The sequence below is a fragment of the Myotis davidii genome, unplaced genomic scaffold (assembly GCF_000327345.1).
Source record: "Myotis davidii unplaced genomic scaffold, ASM32734v1 scaffold209, whole genome shotgun sequence".
NCBI lineage: Eukaryota > Metazoa > Chordata > Mammalia > Chiroptera > Vespertilionidae > Myotis > Myotis davidii.
In genome coordinates this window covers 2,332,650-2,353,351 of record NW_006300047.1, presented here as the reverse complement: position 1 = coordinate 2,353,351, position 20,702 = coordinate 2,332,650, and the positions used below count along the sequence as shown (strand labels likewise).

Below are 20,702 nucleotides of genomic sequence, written 5' to 3'. Positions count from 1 at the left end.
TGCCGGGGAGGGTTGGGGGGAAGGAGGGAAGGGAGTAAGAGATCAACTGAAGGACTTGTATGCATGCATATAAGCATAACCAATGGACATAAGACATTGGGGGGTAGGGGTAGGCCAGGGGATTGTCAATGGTGGGGAAAATAAAAGGACACATATGTAATACCCTTTGTAATACTTTAAGCAATAAAATAAAATAAAAGAAATAAAAAAAATCTCCCTGAAAATACCTTGGGTGAGGATTAACAAAAAAAAACAAAACAAAACAAAACAAACAAAACTGCTGCAGAGCCCTGGCCGCTTTGGCTCAGTGAATAGAGTGTCAGTCTGCGGACTGAAGTGTCCAGGGTTTGATTCCAGTCAAGGGCATATGCTCAGGTTACAGGCTTGATCCCCAGTGAGGGGTGTGCAGGAGGCAGCTGATCAATGATCCTCTCTCATCATTGATGTTTCTATCTCTCGCTACCTCTCTGAAATCAATCAAAATATCCTATATAATAAAAGGCTAATATGCAAATAGACTGAACAGCAGAACGACCAATCGCTATGACATGCACTGACCATCAGAGGGCAGACACTCAATGCAGGAGCACCACAGGGGGAGCGCTGCTCAGCCAGAAGCTGGGCTCATGGCTGGCTAAGGATGTCCAACTGCCATGGCAGTGTGGGGAGCAAGCCTAAGCCGTCAGTTGGACATCCCCTAAGGGCACCCAGACTACTGTGAGAGGGCGCAGGCTGGCCTGAGGGATTCCCCCCCACCCCCACCCTCTGCCTGAGTGCATGAGTTTTGTGCACCGGGCATCTAGTATTAAAAATAAAAACTGCTGCAGAAAGTCATGTGACTCAACAACACAACCAGGATGTGGTGTGATCATGTGCTAATCATTTGCCAAACACTGTTTACAAACTGTGACTCTTGGATTTAAATATATAGATCTGACTATAGTTGTAGATATGTAATACTTATTTATGTTGGTGAAATTACTAGTGTTCTTTCCAGCATATGGCCTATTTGCTAAAATTTGTTAAAAATAACAGTGAATTAATAACAAAAAACACAACTTGTTAACTTAATTATAAGCAAATCTTGGTTAAAAGCATTTAAAAGTTAAAAGGGTATTAATGTGCACATGTGACATATGGACTGGAAATTTTGTCTGTATGTCCATTAACTCTGAAGTCTGTTAAATTGAGATCTGCAAAATCGAGGGTTTACTGTGGTTAAATAAATAATTAGAATTCCATGGAAGGATTAGTGAAAACCAAAGTATTTAGTTAAAACCCCTTCTCCCCACATGGTGATGAGATTGCCAAAGAAAGCAAAAGTGATCATTACAAGGAAATTTTAATGAAGTATCTGGTTATTTATAAGTTTAATTATCATGCTTCATTCTCATGCATTTAGTCTCCATGTTTCCTTAGGCTCCTCTTGGCTGTGAGATATTTTTATAATATTTTAAACTCTTATTTTGAAATAATTATAAGCCCAAAAGATGTTGCAAAATTAGCACCAAGTGGTGAGCTGTGTTCCTCACCCAGCTTCCCCCAATGGCAACATCTCACATAACTGCAGGGCATTATTAGACCTGGCAAGCTGACATTGGCCCAATGGAATTACCTCAACCATGGACCAGCTGAACGCCAGTGTCTGCTCTCTTCATCACATTAACATCCTCTTTCTTGGGTGTTGGTCAGTCTGTCTGAGTGTGCAATCCTTTGCAAAATAAAATTGCAATTCTTGCAAAGTTATAGATTTTCCTAAAGTTGACGTAAGTAATGTTGGAGAACTACTCACCCCCAACTATATTGACAAATGAGCATCTGGCTGATGTAATTCTTAGACCAAGAAACATCTAAAGAAGAGGATATTATTGCAAAGAAAACAGGACAGTTACTTAAAAGAGATTTCATTATGAAAATACTAAGGCCTGCTGGGAAACTGGAAGTATCTTATATTTTTGCAAAGTTGACTCTGTGTGATCATGGTATGAAACTTGTAAGAAAAGGATGTCATATCATGCTTTCAAAAAAAAATTTTGTCAGGAAATTATGCCAAAGAGAAAGATATATATATATTAGAGGCCTGGTGCACAAAATTTGTGCATTAGTACCATTTTCCCCATCTTATGGGTGGAAAAACTGAGTAGAGAGAAGTTAAGTAATTGGCCTTGTCACATAGTTATAAGTATCAGAATCAGGGTTGACCACAAAATGTGCAAGCCAGAGTCCATGCATGTCATTGCTGCATCATCCTGTTTTTTCATTGTTAGAGTAGCCTTGCCAGGTTTTAATTTTTAAATCTAAGAGACTGTTCCCAATATATAGGGTAGGGTCCTTAGGCTTGGCTGGCAATCCGAGCCATCTTGGGGTGACCAGTGGGCGGGGCAATCATCTTCCCCCAACCCCGCTAGCACCCACCTTGGGTGGTGGCCTGGTGCCGCCTGCTGGCTGACCCTGCCCCCCGCTGGCCAGCCCTGCCCCCTGATCGCCACTGCCGGTGGTCAGTGTGCATCTTAGTGACCAGTCGTTCTGCCAGTTATTCCGCCAGTCATTTCACCATTCAGTCAATTTGCATATTAGGGTTTTATTACATAGGATATCAGTCCGTGGCTCATCTTCTGTTTAAGAATTCGTACAGAATTCTTTAAGTTTCATTCATCTCAATCAAATCCTTTTTTATCCTCCTTGATATTAACTGTAAAATTCTAGTCCCATTCTAACTGGATATGCTTTTACTTGACTTTTTCTGGCCCTCATAATCCTCAAAGGCCAAGAATGCCTGCCAATGTATTATATAGAGAGTGAAGGACACAATGACTAATTCTACCTGGGGGAGGTCAGGAAAGTCTTCTACCAGGTAACATTTGGGCTGAGTATTGGAGGATGTGTAGGAGTTCTCCGAGTGAAAAAGAGGACACATACTATGTATGCCGTTGGAGAACAGTGTGAGTTGCAGTCACGGAAGGATGGAAATGCTGTGGTGGCTGGGAGTGGGCTGCGATGTGGCTGCAGCAGAGCGAATGGGGTGAGGGGCGATTCTGTGCGATGGGAGATGGGGCTGTAGAGGTTATGGACATGAGCCGACGCTTTATCCCAAGGCCGGAGGGATCTGAGCTGAGACAGGACATGATCAGTGTTGCGGTTTAGAAAGACCCCTCTAGCTGTTGTGGAGGATAGTGAATTAGAGAAGATGAGGCTGAAAGTAGAAAACCACACTTACTAGTAGAGAGTGGTGGCTAAGAGCTACCCTCTAGGTTAGACCACGGTGTGGAGTCAGTTTCCACCACTGACTAGCCCTGGGACCCTTACTTAACCTTTATACGCCTCAGCTTTTTTCCCATATCAAATAGACAACTTTTACTAAACAAGAAAACTACATTTAAAACAAAATGGAACTAGGAAAAAAGACATATGCACTAGAAAGAACTTTGCACTGTACTGAAAAATCAAATCTCTTGCAGTACTACAATACGCCAATTCATACAATGTAAGTTAACAGAATTCTCAATTTAACACTTTAAAAGACGATATTAAGGCCAGGAATTTCACATCCATGGTAGCACATATAGAAGGGCATTATAAAAATGATGTCCATCCCTATGAAGCTTACAAATTTGATAGTGCTCCGTAAAAGCTTTTATAATGACATCCAAAAATTACAAACCTTTGTTCTCTAAGTTCTCTTTATAAAACCTTTATACTCACTTCTGTACTCCTGCTATTTGTTAATACTAAATCATGGAAAAAAGGGAACAGGAAAAGAAATGCTGCAATAAACCCTGGATCATGTACAGAAATTATTGCTACAAAACATGTCTATACAATGTCATATGAACTTTGATCGTGAAGAATAAAAATAAAACTCTTCAGTGACCTTAACCTTACAATTATATCCACATGGCAATATTAGACATTAAGCACCCCATAGCCGTAGCTGACAAAATGTCCCACTGACCAACATTCATTCAAATACATCCGTTACACAGAGGGAGGAAAAAAGAGATAATGGGAGCTTTCTAAGGCTTCTCAAAAAAGGATCCTCATGTTTTGTGGATCTAAACACAAACAAAACAAAAAAAACCACCCAAAAAACAAAATTAATGCAGGTAAGGGTGTTACCAGAAAGTCAAGCCTGCCCAAAGGTGTTTGATGAGAATTAAAACTTAAAGCCAAGGTACCACATAATCACATTACCAGCTAGCTGCGTAATACTACAAGAGTTAAATGAGGTACTACTGCACTATAGAGCAGTTAAAAACCAGAGTGTACAAATCCAAATCGGTGGCAATGTCTATAAGAAGCAAAATATTCACTATCAGCTGTAAGGTTTGCCCAAAACTGTTTGATTAAGTTACCAGATTGGACAATTTGCATATTTAAAAAATATCAATCTCTAAAATTCCTTTTTATGGTAATGAGGCATAAGTTTTTCTTTTTATGGTAATAAGGTGTGTAAGTAAACGAGAAAATAATGGTAAATATCTTCAGAGCTCATCCCACATTTTACTTTATTTATTTTAAAAAAAATATTTTTATTGATTTCAGAGAGGAAGGAAGAGGGAGAGAGAGATAGAAACATCAATGATGAGAGAGAATCATTGATTAGCTGCCTCCTCCACACCCCCTACTGGGGATCAAGCCAACAACCTGGGCATGTGCCCTTGACCAGAATCGAACCTGGGACCCTTCAGTCTGTAGGCCAACGCTCTATCCACTGAGCCAAACCAGCTAGGGCCCACATTTTACTTTTTAAAATGTTTTAAAAAGCCCTGGCTGGGTAGCTCGGTTGGTTAGAGTGTTGTGCTGATACAGCAAGGTTGTGGGTTCGATCATCAGTCAGGGCACATACAAGACCCAACCAATGAATGCATAAATTAGTGGAACAACAAATCACTCTCTCTCTCTCTCTCTCTCTCTCTCTCTCTCTCTCTCTCACCAATAAATAATTTTTTTTAATATTTAGGAAAAAAAGTTTAAAAGAGTTGCCATTATTCTATCAAAAACAAACAAAACAAGCTCAATGTAATTACACAGTCACATATCACTAAAACCACATGCAGATGGACCATCATGCTTTCATCTGGTTTAACTGTCTCATCTAGTTTAATTGGGATGCTTCTCAACTTTAAAAACTGTGATAAGTGAAGATGTAACTTATTGGGTAATTTTGAATTTGGATTTAACTTTGTTGCATATTATTACAGAGTATACTTATGATGATACAGTGCAGCACATCTTTCTATTAGAAAAAGAATTATAAGATGCTTTATCAGTCTCCTTAAGTTAAAGGTGTGACATCATAAAGGGTGCCAAATGTCTGGATGGATGTATAGTGCACACATATGTTATGAAGAATGTTCTTAACCAATCTGGTGGTTATGTTACATAGTTCCTTTCTTCACCTTTTCTTCAGTGAATTAACTGTTTAAAGTGGAGTGACAGGACCTCCTCAGTCCAGCCCACCAGGCTGATACTTTGCTTTCTTTCCAGATGATGTCAGCACTGAAACGAGCACATCCTACCTTCATCCACCCTCATCGTTCCACCAGCATGATCAGAATTGCCACAATAATCTGGGACTGAAAATAGGGTTACCTATCGTCATTTAGGGGGGAAAAAATCATATCCATTCAGCTCCAAACGTGAAGGGACACCAGTTATTTTCTCCCCAGCCTTGCCATCCTTCTCTGGGTCAGACACAGCAGATCACAGAGCAGACTTGCAGGGGGGACATCGGTGGGTCACATAACTCTCCAACTCTGCGTCCTCGATTGCAGGTTTGTTGACAGTCCTCCATGGCAGCAGACCTCCTCGCTGCAATGGCAGCGGTCGGCAGGCGGTTGGGACAGCCCGTGCAGGTCGTCCACAGTGTGATACTGAACCTTTGTTTGCATTCATCATCGAACCCACACGATCGATGCCAGCACCCTTCATGGTTTCCACTTAAGAGAAAGAAGTGCTCTGGATATTTGACTTTTTTAAGCCAATAGCAAACAAATGGTTTGCAGAGACTACTGTCCTCTATCCACATTCTCTCTTAAGACAAGATAGTTGGCTTCTTGTGGGAAACTCCATAGTCAGATAATCGTAGTAAATCTGTATACTGTCCATGAATATCTCCACAAATTCTCAGTGGTGCTTTCACCTCCAAAAGAATAAGGCCTCAGCTTTTTCTTTTTTCTTTTATCTTTTATTTATTTATGTATGTATGTATGTATGTATGTATGTATGTATGTATTTATTTATTTATAGAGGGAGGGAGAGGGGTAGAGAGTTAGAAACATCGATGAGAGAGAAACATCGATCAGCTGCCTCCTGCACACCCCCTACTGGGGATGTGCCCACAACCAAGGTACATGCCCTTGACCGGAATCAAACCCGGAACCCTTTAGTCCGCAGGCTGACGCTCTATCCACTGAGCCAAACCGGTTAGGGCAAGGCCTCAGCTTTTTCATCATTACAATGGGAATGATAATAGTACCTGCATCATAGGATTGTCGGGAAGATTAACTGTCAAATAATGTGCCACATACGAAGCTAGATGAGAGATCGTTAGGAGAATTTGAATCAAGGGTTAGAATGTAGGCTGGGCAGCAATGAAGGAGGAAGGCGGATGAGAGACTCCAGAAATGTATTGGTCGTATAATTAAATGACCTGGAAACAGATTTCATGGAGTAGTAGGATGGGGTGCAGGAGGAAGGTGAGCTTCAGGTCACTGACCTGGCTGCTCGCTGGACTGACTATCAGTTGGTGACTCAGGGAACAAAGAGGGAGGAGCAGGTTTTTAGTTCAGAGCATTGGGCTTGTGTTTGAGCAAGCGTAGAGGAATGAGATGCTATCTCATAGATAGCTTTATCTTCACAAAGATAAAGCTATCTATGCAAGTTTGTTTACTTAATGCAAGTTCATCATAAAGAGTTCTAGAAGGGACTATAGCACCTATCGTGTTATCTCAAATATTAGAAATTATGCCAAGCTTTTACTGTCTGGGGAACAATGGACTTTGTTCAAGAAAGGAGAGGAGGACTAAGAAAAAAATTCTAGTAAATTTCAAATGCCTTGAGATCATTTATACATTAGAAGTGATAAGGAGACTTCTAATTCTAGTGCTATGGAGGATTAGATACCCTAACACTCAGCCCACTGGAGCAACTAAAAAGCTAGACAAGACTCAAATGCATCTTTTCAACACTTTGCTGATCTAGCACAAAGGTAAGGGATCAACAGAGCCCCCAGAGACCTGAAGTCAGGGATGCTGGGTGGTGAGCACTCACCAAAGCCAGCTTTTTCCAGAGGGTTTCTTCCAAACTCTGGAGAACTTGAGCTTCCCCTTTAAAGGCTGCAGCAGACATAAGAGCCGGACACACTCTAGGGCACACCCAAGGTGAGAATTTAACAATAGATCCCTCATAGAGCTAGACCCCAGATAGAAGAAACAGCTTATGAAACTGGCCCATCTCAATCTTAGGACTGAGGGGAGGGGAAGAAAAAAATCTCACCTGAGAATTTGTCATCATCAGGGGGTCCTCACTCATGTCTGAGCCTGAATTCATGCTACCTAACTAGTAAAAAACAAAACAGAACAACAACAACAAAAAACTCAAGCAAAGAATTTAAAGATGTTACAAATTTGAAGTAGGGTCCCCAGGAAGTAGCAGATGTGAAATTAATCAGGCACTAGTGGAACCAAACTTTACACCAGAATTCAAAGGTCACCTACAACGAAGTTCTAAAGAAATGTATAGCTCACAAACAAACAAAACATCACACACAGAGAAAAGGAAGCACAGCACCAGGAGTGTAAACAAGTAGAAGCAATAGATAGTAAAAACAGACCCACACACTTCAGACACCAGAGTATAACTTCAAATATGTTTAAAATCAGTGATGTGCTTAAGGCAGCTGATGCTAGCTCACCAGAGCTGATGGTGAGCATCTCTTCCCAACTCCATGTTGAGCAGTATCATGTCGGTAGCTTGAGACTGGCTGTCGCAGGGGTATTTACACCAGAGAAGTTGGCAAACACTATAAATTAAGGTATTTATTTATATGTTTATTTATTTAAAATTTATTTTTGTAGAGGAAGTCAGTTGTTAAACCTTAACTGAAAGACCACTGAATATATTCAAAAAGTAAAAGAGAAGCTTGAACCCTCTATCCCCTCCCTCCCCTGTCCCATCAGCCTCTGCCCCCTCCATCCTCTGTCCCATCAGCCTCTGTCTTCTCCCTTCTCTGTCCCATCAGCATCTGTCCCTTCCCTCCTCTCTCCCATGAGCCTCTTCCCCCTCTCTCGTCTGTCCTGTCAGCAAAAGAAAAAAAAAAGAAAAAAAAAAAAAAAAGAGAAGCTTGAAAAGAAAAAATCAAAGACCTGTTGTTGGTTTATAATCTCTTTGGAAGCTTCCTAGGTGAAATCTGAAACTGGCCCAGTACACAGAGGGCAGGGAGGGACCAAAGAAAGAGGCAGACCACTCCTGATCTAAGTAGCAGATTTAATAAGCAAGGGAACGTATGAGGCTTGTCATGGGGAGCTGCCTGTGGAGGTCCTAACTGGGTTCAGCCATGTACCCCGGGGCCTCACATACCCAGTCCAGATAGTCTCCTCATCACATTTCTATCTCAAGGCTGTAACCTTGGAGCAGCTCCGAGAGCAGGGAAGGCAAGCAGAGTCCACAGTCCAAAGCACAGGAGATGAGGGAGGAGCCTCCTATTGCTCCTGGGTAACGTCTCGGTCACCTCCCTCATCACTCCACACTTTGGACCGACTCTTACAATCTCACACACACGCTGTCTCGTCCACGTTGTGCTCTGAGCGGTCAGCAAGGGGTTTCTCTAGCACGGAGGTGGCGCATTTGGTGGAGGTCTGGTTTTATTGGAGGCAGATACCATAGCAACAATACAGAGAAAATACAGATAAAGACAGTGGTTCCCCAAATCAGTGGCACCTTTTTTTGCCAAAAGCCCTGTGGTTTAAACCATTGATTTACCAAGTCCCTTAGGCTGGGACCAGATCACTCATGGTGTCCACTTGTGTCCTCATGTGATTTAATAAAGACGACACATTATCAGTCGCGTCGGGTCTGAACAAACAACATTCTGTTTAGATAATGTCACAGGTGCCTCCTGGCAAGAAAGTAATCATGTCCAAGGCCACCCTATTTTGGAGGGTAGCTTTCGTCATTAGAGACATTTCAGCGATCAGTAAGGACAGGCTTTGTTGGCGACCATTCAAGGCTTGCTGGGTGAATTTAGGGGGAGATGGAAACTCCACTCAATGTCATGCTCTTTTGCTTGGTCTTGCATATCATGACCTTTGAAATGTGACTCTTAATCGCTCCCTCTTCAGCGAGGGTATCCATATGTGGTGCTCAGTGTCTCTGATCCCCTCGTGGCGGTCTGGTGTGCATGGTGACAGCAAAGCTTGGTTAAACCAGGCCTGGTGTCCACACCAACCAAGGCTTATTTAGAACCCTCACTCGCAGAGGGAGGGCCAATATAATCAATTTGCCACCCCTCACGTGTTGGGAACGCCCATGGAGAGCCTCAGACTCCTTTGGCTATTGTCTTGGATAAAATACACATGACATGCTGGTACTGTGTTAGCCATGTCGCTGTATTTCAAGGGCAGCCCAGGACCCGTGGCAATATGCCATCCCACCTGGGCACCGCGGTGGCCACTGTGTCTATGCGTCCTATCTGCTCTGTCAGTTGCTAGGCTCATGCCCAAACTAGGGCATCAGCTTCTTCTTTTTTTTAAATATATTTCTTTATTAATTTCAGAGAGGAAGGGAGAAGGAGAGAGAGATAGAAACATCAATGATGGGAGAGAATCATTGATCGGCTGCCTCCTGCACACCCCGCACTGGGGATCGAGCCCGCAACCCAGGCATGTGCCCTTGGCCGGAATCGAACCTTGGGACCCTTCAGTCCGCAGGCTGATGCTCTATCCACTGAGCCAAGCCAGCTAGGGCTAGGGCATCATCTTCTTGATGGCCAGGGGTGGCAATGCTCTATTGGCTGGGATGTGGAAGGCAGTGAGGACCACCTCAGGCTCCGCAGGAGAACCCTGGGGTCCCTCCACACATCCTGACCCCACAAGGGCCCACTCATCAATCACCCATCCCTCGGCAGCCCGTTTCCCAAGCCATAGACTTAATCTCTTTAAAATAGCCCAGCTGTCCCAGCAGAGGGCTAGCAGCCAGGACTCATGGGTGGTCACTGTTAGATCCGTGCCAACAGGAGCCAGGCCAAGAGACACTGTAAGAGTTTAAGGAATTGTATCGGCTGATGGCGAGCTGGGCCCAGTGTGTGGATATCGGCGCCGGCGCCGGCGCCGAGGGAGTGTTTATCCTCCCTTATATGGGGCTGGGTCAGGGTGGCACCAGCAGCTGGGAGCGCGGCCTGAACAACAGGGCCTCCTTGGAAGATAGCAGGGCGTCTGGTGGGCGCACAGCTCAGGCAGAGGCGAACCCCCGAGTCGGTTGGGGAGTGTATCTTATCTGCGGCAGGCGCAGGCCGTTTGCTTCGCACTATGGAAAAAAACTTATAACAACATGTTTCAGAAAACACGTCCGAAAAGGAGAGGCCGAGGGGAGTGCATCCTAACAGCCACCACGCGGACCTCTCTGAGTGCAGCCCCCCGGCTGTGGCTGGCTGTCCCTTCCTGAGAGGCCGCACCTGCGGGAGTGCCGCGTGGTTGCGTTAGGGAGAATATTGGATTTCTGCCCCCTTCTAGGACTGGGACCAAAACCCTAGGGGCACTCTCCCCTCCCGTGTCTCAGCCACAGTGCCCGACCCAGGCCTTCTGCAGTCACAGTCACGTCTAACCCAGATGGTGGTCCTGCTCCAGAGATGCCCAGAGCTCGCCGTGGCTTCACTGGCGTTCTTGCCTTCCCAGAGGTGCTGCTGCTCTGTCCCAGTCCCTCATGTGCCCTCTCCCTCCCAGCCAGCCTAGGGGACGGAGGCACTGTGCCAGGGGAGGAATAAAAGTCCCCACGCCCACAGGTCCCTACAAAGCCTCGCCTCTCCTTTACACTCCCAGGGGTTGGACAGGCTTGCATCTTATCAGTCACAGCTTCTGGGACAACACGGGTCTTCCCCAACCGAACGACTCCAACATCTTCTGGTGGTGCCCAGGCCTTGGCTTTTTGTGGGTCCACTGCCCACCGTCTCCCTGGGAGATGATTCAGCAAAGCCTGCAGAGTGTCCGGCACCGTCAGATGGTCACATGTTAACATTCCGTCATCGGGGTAGCGGGCCCATATCCTGACGTGGGAAGGAGAACAGGGACAGGTCACGGGCCGCTGTCCCATGGCGTACGGTGGGGCTGTGCAGCCCACGTTGGGGAAGCAGGTGAAAGGATCGTTGCTGTCCTGCCCACACGATGGCAAATTGATCTCAGTTATCAGAAACCTGTACTTGTCCGAACCTTTTCGTGAATCCCCATGAAGATGAGGCACCTCCGCAGGAACGCTTTGGGGAAAGCATCAGAATAAAACAAGAACTGTCTGCAAATGACCAAAGACTTAAAAATGGCCACGGTTTAAGATCAGGTGAGAGTTCAAGGCACACCAAATGACACTCTTGACTTAGTCATCCATTCTTCCACTCTTTGTGGGCCGGACCACACATTCAATTCCTCCTCAAGATTCCTGCATTCGGAACCCTCTGCAATTTCCACCAGCCTTCTGCCACTTTCACATACCTTTCAGCGTTTGTTCTTGCCCTTTCTTATTTTGAAACATTCATTTTACCTTAGTACAAAATTACATTTTTCTTTTCAGAAAACCTCCCGCCCAAACCCCATCCTTTCTACAGTGGGGCCTTGACTTACGAGTTTGATGTGTTCTGAGACCGTGCTCGTTAAGGAGCTCGTTAACTCAAATTACTCTATCAACTCAAAGCAAAAAATCGGCTGAGACAGCTGGTATCTCATAAAACTCCTTAGTTGGGACACTCGTAAGTCAAGGCCCCACTGTATTTCCTTATTCATAAAAAACTTTCTCTTCCCTCAACAAACATGCATCCCTCTTTTTCATATTCTTTTACCAAAAACATACATCCTACTTTCCATACACAGACATTATCTTTCCTCCATATTATTTTCTGGTAGTTTTGTGAAAATACCTCTTTCTTACAAGTCAAATTTGGCATGAGAACTGTATTTTTTTTTTAAATAATCTTATTGATTTCAGAGAGGAAGGAAGAGGGAGAAAGAGATAGAAACATCAATGATGACAGAGTACCATTTATTGGCTGCCTCCTGCAAGCCCCCCATTGGGGACTGAGCCACAACCCGGGCATGTACCCTGGCCAGGAATCAAACCATAAGTTGACATTCAACCACTGAGCCGCACCGGCCAGGAGAGAGCTATCTTTAAAAGCCCTCTTCTTTTCCCTTAAGTCTCCATGGGCACTGTTTTGGTCAGCTCCTACATGTTTGTGTTTCAAAGACATGATAAATTTACAACTTTAAGAGACAGAAAGAATGCACGTCTTCTCCTAGGAGTTTTGGGGGTATATGTCTCTATAATCAGAATCTAGGGTAATTGCTATTTAACATTTTCCTTTGTGTTAGGGGTTGGATGGCAAAGGGCACTCCATCCATATCATTGTCCATCACCATTGCATTCTCCTCTGCTTTCCTCACTCTCCTGGGATTCCGTCTCTCACCGTCCCAATCAGGCTTTGTCATCAGCACGCAGTCTTATCCTGCAGCAGCTTACGCCCTCTTAGCTTTGCAAAATGGCACACTAAGGTTTTCTACTTACTATCCTGCGCTCCCACCTTGTCTGCCCGCCCTAAAGCTGGGAGAGCAGTGGACACGCAGGTCCTTCTCTAATCTCAGCTGATTTTCCCGCTTTCCCAGTGGAGCTTTGGCCCCTGGCTGGGCGTTGTTGACCAGCCCAACTGCCCACCGCGGAGGCCAGCACACTGGGCAGCCGTGTGTTCCCCTTCTCCGCAGCAAGGTGCTTTAAAGCAGCCAGCATTTCCAGGGTGTCCCTGTGCTCACACAGCAGTCCTCCAGCATCTGGAATTCAGGCCACTCCTCCCTACATAGAGGTCATGGCCAACTCGGGATTTTCCCCGTGGAGGCCTCTTTCCCAAGGCCTAGTTCTTTGGTGTCCTTGCCAACTGCTGGGTTGCAGCCTCTTCAGGAGCTTCCTGGATATAACCCGAAACTGGCCCCCATACGTGGGAGACAAGAAGAGACCAAAGAAAAAGGCAGACCACCACTCCAGATTGGGAGGTGGCATATTTCATAAGTGAGGGAGCGTACATAGGAAGCTTGTCCTGGGCGGCAGCCAGGTGAATCATTTTCTGCACTCACTCACTAACCTTAAACGTTTATCTAGAGGCCCTAACTGGGTTCAGTGACATTCCCAGGAGTTCCATACCCGGTCCAGATCATCTCATCACCACATTTCCATCTCAAGGCTGTGGCCTTGGAGCAGTTCTGGGAGCAGGCAAGGCAAGCAGAGCCCACAGTCCAAACACAAGGAGGTGATGAGGAGCCTCGAATGCCAGGGACCAGCTCCCAGGTCACTATAAAGAACAACTGGTCCTGGCTGGTTTGGCCCAGAGGGTACAGTGTTGACTCACAGACTGAAGGGTCCAGGGTTCGATTCCAGTCAAGGGCACATAACTCTGCTGCAGGCTCGATCCCTGGCCCTGGTGGGGGCGGGTGTAGGAGGCAATCAATTGATGTGTCTCTTTCACATTGATGTTTCTCTCTGTGGCTCTGCCTCTCCCTTCCACTCTCTCTAAAACAAAACAAACAAATGGAAAAGCAACAAAAAAAGAACAACTTTTTCAAAGTACAAAAAGAACTATAAATACTTAAAAATATAATAACTAACCAGTTTGGCTCAGTGGATAGAGCGTCAGCCTGCGGACTGAAAGGCCCCAGGTTCGATTCCAGTCAAGGGCATGTACCTAGGTTGCGTGCACATCCCCAGTAGGGGGTGTGCAGGAGGCAGCTGATCGATGTTTGTAACTCTCTATTCCTCTCCCTTCCTCTCTGTAAAAAAATCAATAAAATATATTTTAAAAATATAATAACTAAAAATTAAAACTTACTAGACAGGTTAAACACTGAATCATCATATTTTCTGATTCACTTATTCTTAAGAAGAAGGTTGTGAAAGATAAGTGAAAGAACATGGAGAGTATTGTGATGGGCATAATATAAAACAAATTGGAGCCTCAGAAGTAAATAATGGAGAAAATGGGAAGAGGATAATATTCAAAGATATATGACTGAGAAATCTCCAAAACTGCTGAAAGATACCAGATCATGCTTATAGGTAACCCACTGAATCCTAAGCATAATTGATTAAGCAAACAAACAACCAAACAAATAAGGAAACTACAGAGAAAGAAAGAATAAGAGAAAATCTTAAAAAAAAAAAGACAGAGATAAAGAACCGATTTTCCAAGAATAGCAATTAGTCTGACAACTTTTTACTCAGCAGAAAAATGGAGGTCAGGAAAAAGGGGAGAAAAAATACAGTACTGAGAGAAAATAACCATCAATTCAGAAGTTTGTAACCGATAAATTATTTTTTAAGAAAAATATCTAAAGGAAGATTGTTTCAGGAAAAAACACAGTTTACCAACAAAAGATCCTCATTAAAGAAGATTCTAGCCCTGGCCGGTGTGGCTCAGTGGATAGAGCGTCGGCCTGAGGACTGAAGGGTCCCGGGTTCGATTCCGGTCGGGGGCATGTACCTTGGTTGCGGGCACATCTCCAGTGGGAGGCGTGCAGGAGGCAGCTGGTCGGTGTTTCTCTCTCATCGATGTTTCTAACTCTCTATCCCTCTCCCTTCCTCTCTGTAAAAAATCAATAAAAAATATTTAAAAAAAAAAAGAAGATTCTAGAAGATATTTCAGAAAGAAAGAAAATCCAAACCAGAAGGCCTAAGATTCAAACAGGAATGGTGAACAGATACTGGTAAATACGTAAGTAAACATAAATTACTATGTTTATTCTATTGAAACAAAAATTTACTATAGAAAAATTATAATGTTTAATTTGGAAATAGAACTAAAAACTTTGCAGCCTTGAATCGTTGCCCGGCCTCTGCCCATAGGCTGCAGGCACTGAAGCAGGTTGCACAGTAGAAAAAATAAAAAAGAGAGAACTAAAAACTTGATTATAGTATCATATACCTTTGGAGGAAGTAATTGATGTTAATGTATTTTAAGGTTCTTATATTGCTTGGGGAAAAAAGGAAAACTATTGATTAGATTTAGATTTTATTAAATATTCAGGTTAAAATAGCTAGAGAGACCACTAAAAGAATGGGCATAGTGTGTATCACTTCCAAAATTATTCCTTTGTGTTAGGGGTTGGAATGATCAGTGTAGAATGAGAAATAGAAAAAAGAAAAAAACTCAATGCAAAAGAAGGGGGGGGGGAGAGGGAAGGAAAAAGAAACAAAAACGGAGGGACAAATAGAAAGCACAAGGTGTATTAATATGTAAAGATAGATCTATACTTACAATAAATGTAAATGGATCTAAAACTCCATTTAAAAGACAATGACTTTTAGACTAGATTTTTTTTTTTATACAAGAGTTCTATTTAAAACTTAAGGACACTAGAGAAATTAAAAGTCAAATGATGGGGAAAAGATATGCCAGGTAAACAGAATTGAAGCTAGTACCATTATATTAGTACTAGAGGCCTGACTCATGAAATTCGTGCAAGGGCCTAGGCCCCGGCCCCTGCCCACTGTTGCCACTGCTGCCGCCGCGGCCAGGGGCCTCTGCCACCTCTGCCTTGGCCCCCGCCCGCTGCGGCTTTGTCTGGAAGGATGGACGTCTGGTCTAATTAGCATATTATGCTTTTATTGTTATAGGTGATGCAAATAAACTTTAAAGTAAAGGTATGATCAGAGGTCAAGAGAGTCATTGCCCAATGATAAAAAGTTCACTTCAACAAGAAGATGTAACTATCTTAAACTTCAATGCACCTAATAACACAGCCTCAAAAAATATAAAGTAAAAATTGATAGAGCTACAAGGAGAAAGTGACAACTCCGCCATCATTTTGGGAAATTTTAAGATTTGTTTTTTATTAATTGATAGAATAGGCAGAGTCCAGTGCAGATAAATACGGTATAAACATCATAATTAACTGACTCAATCTAAGGGGCATATATAGAAAATTACTTTCTAAAGTTGGATGAACACACATTCTTTTCAAGTATACATAGAATGTTTGCACAAATTGACCATAAGCTGGATAGTAAAACTGGCCTTAACAAATACCATACAGACTTTTTTCTCTGACCACAATACTATTAAGTTAAAAATAAATAATAAAATGGTAACTAGGAGAATTAAAAACAGACAGTATATACAATCAAAACATTTATCTCTTTGGACCTTATGGTAATGGGACTTCATAAGAAGGAGCAAAATTCACTGACCTTTGAATTTAGCTTACGAAGTCCAACTAACCTGCATTCCTTATTCAATCTGTGTCCCATGATAACCTCAGGGCAGAGTTAATTACTGCCCAGAACTGGGTGTCAAAAGCTCCAAGTGACTGCTTCTTGGTTTTCCTTTAACTAACGTTGATTTTCCTCTTAAAGGGATGCTTATCGTTCCAGTCTCATAGTTTTCTCTTCTCAAAGGAGAGGCTTGTCTTATTTAGTTTTTATAGCAGTCAAGATATCTTCAAGATAGTTTAGATTTAGCTTTCACGAATAAGATCGTAAGTTCCACGAGGAATTGTCCTTACTGTTCACTGCTGTGTCCCCGTGCCTAATATGTAGTGCTACACTTGGGTGAGGAACTCAATAAATATATGAATTTGTTGGATGCCTACGATGTGTCAGGCTGGGTGTACGTGTTTTATGATGATTTAAACAGTTTAGACCTCAAAACAGCCCTGCAATGTTAGGATGATTAGCACCATTTCAGATGAGGAGATTAACCCCTTCCCCAATAATTTTTTTTGTTAAAAACGTTTCTTTTTCAGACTAATTTTTTTATTTTGGTTCTATATAGTATTTTTGATGCTGGTTATGAAAACAGTTTGTAACTCATCTTCCTATAAACCATATTTTTTACCATATTTTCTTAGTATACTCGTCGACGACTGAAAAAGAACATTTTGTGACCTCAAGGCTAGGAAAGAAAACAACTCTGTGTCATGATGATACAAACATACATTTGTGTCATTTGAGGTCCTCTAGCAAGCAGATACCAAGGCAGCGTTGGGGTACAAGATGTTTATAGGGGATAATGCCTCCAAAAGATAGAGGGAAGAGAGAACAGAAATCAGCAGGGAGATATTAGCACTGGGAAAAAAGGAGGAAAACAGGAGGGCTCTGTAGGAAGAGCCTCAGACTGTGGTTCAGCTCTGAGAAGGTTCAGCCAGGTCAGCAGGGAGCTTGGGCATATAGCTTATCCATGGAAGAGTCACACAGTGCCCGGAAATGTTGAGTCCTTGTGTCACTGCCATGCTCAGTCACTGCCCAGGGACTGCCTGGGAAGCACCTGGCATGAACTTATGAGCTGAGGCAGAGCCTGGAGGTATCCACAGCTAGAAGCTGTCCGCTGATTGCACACCCTGTGGCCTGCACACCCTGTGGCAGATTCTCTCTTGAAGACGGTTGAGTGGCACATCTCCATGGCTGTCACAGCCTTTGCAAAGGAGTTGTATCACCCCAGTTTTGTGACTAAGGCCACATTAAGCTGGTGGCCCTGTAGCTTTGACAGCAGACACTCTCTGACTAAATCCTGGCAGTTACTGGCTGTGTGATCTTGAGCAGGACACTCGATGTCCCTGAGCCTCAGATGCCTGTGATACACGAACCCCTGTGGTAAGCGTTAGCTCTCTTGTAGAGAACTGTTTGATCCTCTCTACATCTCCAGAATTGACCCACTGGGAGAAACAGATGGCATCTCCATATTGGGTCAAAGTTGATGTCAATACGTGACCCTAACACCTCCTTATTAATTATATCAAGCGGAATAACATAGACCTTGTTTTGAATCTTCTTCAGTCTTCATTGTATCTTCATAAGAAGAAGAAGATTCATATTATAGGCTGGTGTAGAGATTTGTTCATTGCAGTAGATAATGCATAGTGCCAGAAGTAGTCATAATGTTGTGGTTGGAACAGTGCTTATCATGATGGATGTGTGGAGTTGGTGGAGATGATGGTGTTTGTGAAGCTGGTAGTGATAATAGTGGAGATGGGAGACGTGGTGAAAGTAGTGGTGGGGAAGATGGGGGTAGTAATGATGGAGGGGGAGATGGTGGTGGTGATGATGCCATTGGTGGAGGTGGATGGTGAAGCTGACTCCAGTACCCTACTTGGCCCATGTCTCCTGACTCCTACTTCCGGCTCACATAAGCCACAGCGAGTTGTGTCCTCACCCTGTGGACTATACGCCAGTCCCCATCAACTCTCCCCACTACCTCTGTAGTCACAAGCCAGGAATGGACTCCACGTGCTTTGGGGGAAAACCCAAGAAGCAAAGGTGGCAGTCGGCATCCTGTGGTGATCAAGGTGACTCAGGTTGAGACATAGAAGACCATTTGGGTTGATCTGTGGGCAGACACATGGCAGCCACAGGGACCAGCCCTCCCATGCTCATGAGGCCTCATGGGCCCAGGAAGCTGGTCTCCCTGGCCTCTCAGAAGGAAGCGGCCAGACCCTCTTCTCCTTTTGCAAACCCACAGCCCGACATTCGCCCCAGGTTCCTGCTCAGGTTCTGCAGCATCACATCTTTGGGCCTTGTCTGTTCTCTGAGATAATTAATGCCTACCTTGTGGTGCCATTGATGACGAGGAGACCATGTACAGCAGCAGTTCTCAACCTGTTGGTCACGACCCCTTTGGGCGCCTAATGACCCTTTCACAGGGATTGCCTAAGACCATAGGAAAAAACATATACAATTACATATTGTTTTTGTGATTAATCACTATGCTTTAATTATGTTAAATTTGTAACAATGAAAATATATCCTGCATATCAGATATTTACATTATGATTCATAACAGTAGCAAAATGACAGTTATGAAGTAGCAACGAAAATAATTTTATGGTTGGGGGTCACCACAACGTGAGGAACTGTATTAAAGGGTCGCAGCATTAGGAAGGTTGAGAACCACTGATGTACAGAAAGTATCTAGCTCCCCACTACTCTCACTCAAGAAATGGTATTGATTGATCTCCAAGGAGTGGAAGATACAGAGAAGGTAGTTGCCTCTCTCTCAGCAGGTAGGTGACCTCAAGAACTACCTGAGCCCTGACCTTGATCTAAGGGCCTGAGCATGAGCATTTTACATGTGACCCAGTTGTACTGCCTCCTCTCTGCAGACCCCTCAGCACCCTTTCTTCCCCCTTCTTCTAGCCTCAGACCACAAATTTCTCATCCCCAAGGCCAGACCGCAGGTCTTGATTTGTGACAGAGCCATGACAACATTCACTAAAGCAGTGTTGTCAGAGTGTGGCTCCTGCATCACCCTGCTGGCACCCAGAGAACTGGAGAGGAAGGGCTCACCTATATATAGGCTTTAAATAACAATGGACCACATCTTTACCATCATCACCATTATCACTATATTAGGTCACACCATATGAAATGCCGATTTTTGTAGATCAAAACAGACAATTAGCAATTTCATACAATTCAGCCTAATAGGATATCTTAGATATTCACGAATTAATAAGGAATAAGAATATGAAGAGCTCTGCAATCACAACTCTGCTAAAGAAATAAAACATTAAAGTTTTATTGAAGTCGCCTATGAATTTTTCCCTGATGCTATTCCCTTTATCCCTCCCACCTCCACACTCCCTTTGCTGTCTCCTGAAATGACAGTTGGTAATTTTCATACACATCCTCCCCTGTTATGAATCCCATCCCTAGATAATTCTTTGCAGAATACAATTGGTTTTCCGCTCATTACGTTTTTGAGCTTGGCATGTTATTATATGTAGCTCTACTTTATGTGTTTTACCATTGTGTAGGATTCCATCGTAGGAATATATAGCAACGTGTTACCCTTTCTACTTTAGAAGGATATGTAAATTGTTCCCAGGGTCATGAGGTGATTTTTTAATAGTCGTTTAAATGCCTATATTCTTTTATTAGTTTTTGTTTATATATGTTAGCTTCAACTTTCAATAATAAAATTCAATCTCTGATTCCTTAAACCTTGCTCTACATAGCATTTTCATGCTGCCAAAGTCACCAGCCATACAAAACATCACAAGGGCCTGACTCTACACATCCCCTAAGAGGGAGCTAATCACGTCACAGTTATTGAACAATGAAATTATCTATATGCACAGTGAGTTTGTCACTGTTCATAAATATTATAACGCCTTCCTCTTGGAGACGGCCATTCTTTTTTTTTTAAATCTTTATTGTTCAGATTATTACAATTGTTCCTCTTTTTCCCCCCATAGCACCCCTCCACCCGGCTCCCACCCCACTCCCTGCTCTTACCCATGCCCCCCCCTCACTGTCCTCATCCTTAGGTGTATGATTTTTGTCCAGTCTCTTCCCGCACCCCTCATTCCCCCTTCCCCCCAAGAATTGTCAGTCCACTCCCTTTCTTTTTAAAAAAATATATTTTATTGATTTTTTACAGAGAAGAAGGGAGAGGGAATAGAGAGTTAGAAACATCGATGAGAGAGAAACATCGATCAGCTGCCTCCTGCACACCCACTACTGAG

At 43.5% G+C, this 20,702-nt stretch overlaps 1 pseudogene; it reads right to left on the bottom strand.

Annotated features, from left to right (window-relative positions):
* Window positions 1-5,617: 5,617 nt before the first annotated feature.
* LOC102773315 lies at window positions 5,618-7,551 on the bottom strand (annotated as a pseudogene).
* Between the last annotated feature and the right edge of the window lie 13,151 nt (window positions 7,552-20,702).